The 5,402-nt window shown below is 32.6% G+C and overlaps 1 long non-coding RNA gene across 1 annotated transcript; it reads right to left on the reverse strand.

Moving 5' to 3' along the window:
- Positions 1 to 666: 666 nt before the first annotated feature.
- Positions 667 to 2,547, reverse strand: LOC140820671 (uncharacterized). Its single transcript, XR_012115559.1, has 3 exons — positions 2,424 to 2,547; positions 1,538 to 1,671; positions 667 to 941 (listed from the first exon to the last, which is right to left on the reverse strand). It is a non-coding gene; the product is annotated as an uncharacterized lncRNA (long non-coding RNA).
- Between the last annotated feature and the right edge of the window lie 2,855 nt (positions 2,548 to 5,402).

Raw genomic sequence — 5,402 nt, forward strand, 5'->3', positions numbered from 1 at the left:
AGTTTGGATTTTGCCTGGTGATGGTCTTATAATAAGTTTTCCGAGAGAACAAGCTTTACATTGAAACTTATTATTCTGAAAGATCTTCTGGTCTTTCAACGGATGACCATGTGTATTTTCTATAATTCTTCGCATCATTGTTGAACCAGGATGTCCCAATCGATCATGTCAATTGATTAGTATTGAAGAATTATCAACTACCGTGTTTGATTCAATTGGACTTATATATGTATAATGCAATCCAGTAGAGAGCATTGGTAGTTTTTCAATCACATATTTCTTTCCTGATTTATATGTGATAAGACACATATATTTCTCATTCCCTTCATTCATTGTTTGAGTATCATACCCATGGGAATATACATCATTAAAACTCAACAAATTTCTTTTCGATTGTGGTGAATATAAAGCATCATTGATCAAAAATTTTGTACCATTAGGTAACAAAAATTGTGCTTTACCACATCCTTTAATCAAGTCTACAGGACCTGATATTGTATTCACCGTTGTTTTTGTTGGTTTTAGTTCCAAGAAATATCTTTTATCTCGGAGGATAGTGTGCGTTGTACCACTATCGGGTATGCAAACTTCAGCTTTGCTCATAGCATTTTCCATATTTGAACTTCAAAAAAAAATATGCAATGAAATAAATTACTGGCAATATGGGGCCCCGGGTCCGATATCTAATATTAATAATTTTAAATGTATCAAACCAAACGATTTAATAAAATACATAATTTGTTGTTCACAAATCCACATAAACATCGTCAAAATAATTTAAATGTCTCAAATGTTTGAAATATAATTTTCAACATGTCAAAATAACTAGTGAACAAAAGAAATGCAAACATCATCACATAGCTCCTAAGACCCGAGAATCCCACTCTAACTCGTATCTCCTCGCCTGGAACTGGACTCTGGCATCCCAAGCCTCGCCTCACCTACCGTCAAGCACATGAAAACAAGAGGTAGCCGACATGCCGGTGAGTATAAACCCAGTATGATACAATCAATAACATATGAGAATTTAAAATTTCAAATAGTTCATATAAAATTCATAAAGATGCAATATAATGCAATGCATGATCAGAAGCTGTGGGCTATCAATAAATCTCAAGATCAAGTGAATTCATCTGGTCATAGGTACCCAAGGGAAGAGAATCTCCCAGCAACATCCACCGACTCGTCCGCTCGAGGTGAGGTGCTGTGTTCTACAATCCCAAGACTATGGTGCGCCTATAGAGAGTGTTCAGGCCATAGCAGCGACCTCCGCATACACTATGCCAACTCAACTATAGCCCCATACGTCCAACAAATCAATAAATCAAGGCGACCTCCGCCATATTAAATCTGAATCAACAAGTGGCTCAATATGCAATGTCATGATGCAAATCAATATCATCATCTCGATATCATAATCAACTCATCTCAAGGCCACAATCATCATCAAATCATAAGTAATTCATCGAGCCATAGAATTTTCAATTTAAAAATAAAAATGATACTTTTACCTCGTATGTTACAGACCGTAACATACCTTTCGAATATTACCAACAAAAGATCAAAATATATTGTTGAGAAGTCTTGAACCCTCGCAGTCTACTCGATTCGCTATCAACCAACTTAGAGTAAATAATCTTGAGCCAACCCAAGTCAATACTTCAACTGAATCTTCAATACATAATCAAGATCTCGGATTACTTATCAACACATAGCACTTTTCGTACAAAATTCATAATTAATTCAATACGACTTAAAATCAAGATCTGCAAATTGGATATGCAAGAAAACTCAAATCCCAACAATTCTTCTTCAGAACTTTTGTCAAATAAAGTCATTTACTCATTCGTTCATAATCTGAAACATTGAACATAATTTTCGAAATTCTGCACCAACACATTTCTGGCACACTTTAGTATTTTGAGCATAACTTCCTCAATACTCAATGGAATCAAACCAATTTTATATCATTTCGAAGACAAGACAATGTTCTATAACTTTCATATGAACACCAAATTCAGAATCCCAACCGATTAATACCAGAATTCGAATAAACAGAAGACTTGGACACAAATCTGCACTAACTCGGATTTCAAGACCAGTTTTAGTAAATATATCATATCTCTTTCAATTCTTCATGGAATTGAGTGATTCTTGAACCAAATCGAAGCTAACTCAATGCTCTACAAGTTTGATGAAGACCATAACATCAAATCCAACTAGAACCATCTCATATATCCAAAATACGGTAGGCATAAAAACCGATCTTGCACAAAAACAAGAAACCATGCTCATATCCATTTTAAATTCAAACCAACACAAATACAACATCTCCAACATCTCAATATCTCAAATATCAACTCAAATATCAATTCTAAACTTCAACTCATTTCCAAACTTGAATAAAAATATAATATACTTACACCATCTTGAAGATCTTGAAGAGATGATCACGAATCTATCTTTATTTCTAAATTTCCTTGAGCAAATCTCCCTTAAAATTAGAAAGAAGATTGAAGATGGAGAGGAAATAGATGAGGGTTCGTTTGAGGAGGAGAAAAATGATTGGTGGAGGTGAAAGTTAACTCAAATATTGATTTTTCGCGTCTGTAGCGCCGCAGCGCCACTATTTTAGCGCCTCAGCGCCAAGCTTTCGCAGATCTAGCGCCTAGGCGCTAATTTCTAGCGCCGCAGCGCTTGAATAGTGACCCGGATGAACAGTACCCGTGAATAGTAACCGTGAACAATAACTTTTTTTTTTTTTAAATTCGAGTATTACAGGCAATATATATTTAAATATAACACATATCATAATTATACAATAAAACATTATTCTATGAATACATGAAAATAAATTATTGTACATTTATATTCTACCATTATATTGTTCATTTTCAGAGAAATCGTTGAGAAAATCTGCAGCATCAATATTGTTCATTTCTATCCCACCAGCATATTGATCATTTCCAGAGAAATCATTCATAAAATCACCAGCATCAAAATGAGTTGAATCACTCAAACGGTCACTGCGTTCAGTGAAGTTGGTCTCCTTTTCTTTCCCCTTTAATGATTCTTTATAAAGTTTACAAAGGTGCTCAGGGGCTCGACAAACTTTGGACCAATGTCCTGTAGTATCACATCTGTAACAAGAACTTTCATATCTTTTTGAGTGATTCTCATTAACACTTGTATTCTCATGATGCCTTTTCAGTGGATGGTTTGGGACGCTCTTTTGAGATGAGTTATAAAAATAACTATCTCTATTATTTTCAAAACCACGGCCGCGTCCACGACCACGACCAATTCCACGTCCACGTCTACGTCCACGACCTCGACCTCGACCTCGACCAAAACCTTGTCTTTGAAATTGATTTTGGTTTCCAGGTTTAAATTCATTTTTACTTACAACATTTACTTCTGAAAATGCTGTTGATCCAGTGGGTCGGGACTGATGATTTCTCACTAGAAGCTCGTTGTTCTTTTCCGCCACAAGAAGATAGGCGATGAGTTCAGAATATCTCGTGAATCCACGTACTCTATATTGTTGCTGTAGAGTAATATTTGATGCATGAAACATGGAAAATGTTTTTTCAAGCATCTCAGATTCTGTGACCTCATGTCCACAAAATTTTAATTGCGAGATTATTCTATACATCGCCGAATTGTAATCACTGACTTTTTTAAAGTCTTGGAATCTCAATGTATTCCATTCATCCCGGGCGGTCGGAAGTATAACTTCTCTTATATGTTCGAATCTTTCTTTTAATCCCTTCCACAAAGCCATGGGATTTTTTTCAGTCAGATATTCACATTTCAATCTATCGTCGAGATGTCGACGCAAAAATATCATGGCTCTTGCCTTTTCTTGTGACGTGCATATACCATTTTCTTTAATGGTCTCGCTTAGACCCAATGACTCAAGATGCATTTCTACATCTAGAGTTCATGGCATATAATTTTTCCCAGTAATGTCAAGAGCGATGAATTCGAGCTTTGTCAAGTTTGCCATGGTGGTACTAAAAATCACGATGCATTTTATTAGTTAATGAATATTGCAATACAAAGTAATGGATAAACAACAAGTACAAGTATTCGTAAAAATAAAGAAAACACACGAGGAGGATATTCTCCGATAAATACAAGACTCGTGAGTATGATAACTAAAATAATTAAAAATAACCTTGCGAAAGCCATCTTCTTTTTTTCTTCGAAAAATTTGATGATGAATAATTTTTAGAGAAGAAGAGAAAGTTGGAGTGATTGAATGTGTTTATGAGATCATATTTATAGGCCAAAAACTAGCCGTTTTTACCATTTATGACCGTTGGTGTACAAAAAAAATAAAGGTATGTATTTGTATAATTTTATGGTAATAATATGGTATATATAATATTAAACATGTTTAAATAATTATGTATATCATATCATAATATTATAATGAGTGTCATAATTTATTTTGTTTAAAAACCTTATAGGCTTTTATACTTGTCGTATCCATTACCGGGAGTGTGGGATGTCGTCTTAACATCCTCCCAGGATTTATAACAAGTTTATGAAAAATTTATTTTATTATTTCTAATAATAACATTATATTGTATATTAAATAAATACACAATAAATAAATAATAGTAAAATAAATATAATTACTTTTGTTACCTTTTTCTTCTGTTTGGAGCTTGGAAAAGTATGTAGGACTTTTAGAGCTTCGTGCTGATAACATGTTGTGAAAAAGTAAAAATTTATGGTAAAAAGTAAAAATCTCAAACTCTCAAAATTTACCAAACTACACACTTTATAATATTTTTCTCTCTACTCAATTGTTATTTTCTTCACAAATGAGAGATTTATTTATAGAGTTTCTTTACACATAATCCAAAAATAAATTCATCATTACATACATCATCACACACAAATTTTCAATATTCAACACCTAATTTACCTAATTTTCAACATTCAACATACACATTTTAATATTATATTTTCAACATAATTTATTAGGTTTATTATTATATAAAAGCTATAACTCACTTTTTGTGTTTTTTAAAAATACTTTTAAATTTTTATGTTTGTATCAATTAATAAAGATTCGTGATTCAATTATGTATACGAACATATATCTCTATATTATATTTCATACGCATAAATCATAATATAAATATATTAACTTGATATGTTTTTTTCCCTAAAAATTTAAGATTTTTTAAATAAAGTTTTTAGGTTTAAAATTTTAAATTAAATATTTTTTGTATGAATTACATTTGTTATAATAATAAAATTGATAGAAACTCCTAAAATATATTGGGAATTTGTTTCTGGAAGTATCATCCATTCCATGGAAAGATGGTTTCCGAGTCAGATATGCGCTTCAATTCAACTTGAAATCACTGTTGAAACCTACCCAA

The sequence above is a fragment of the Primulina eburnea genome, unplaced genomic scaffold, assembly GCF_022965805.1.
Source record: "Primulina eburnea isolate SZY01 unplaced genomic scaffold, ASM2296580v1 ctg1320_ERROPOS1310249, whole genome shotgun sequence".
In the NCBI taxonomy this organism is placed as follows: domain Eukaryota; kingdom Viridiplantae; phylum Streptophyta; class Magnoliopsida; order Lamiales; family Gesneriaceae; genus Primulina; species Primulina eburnea.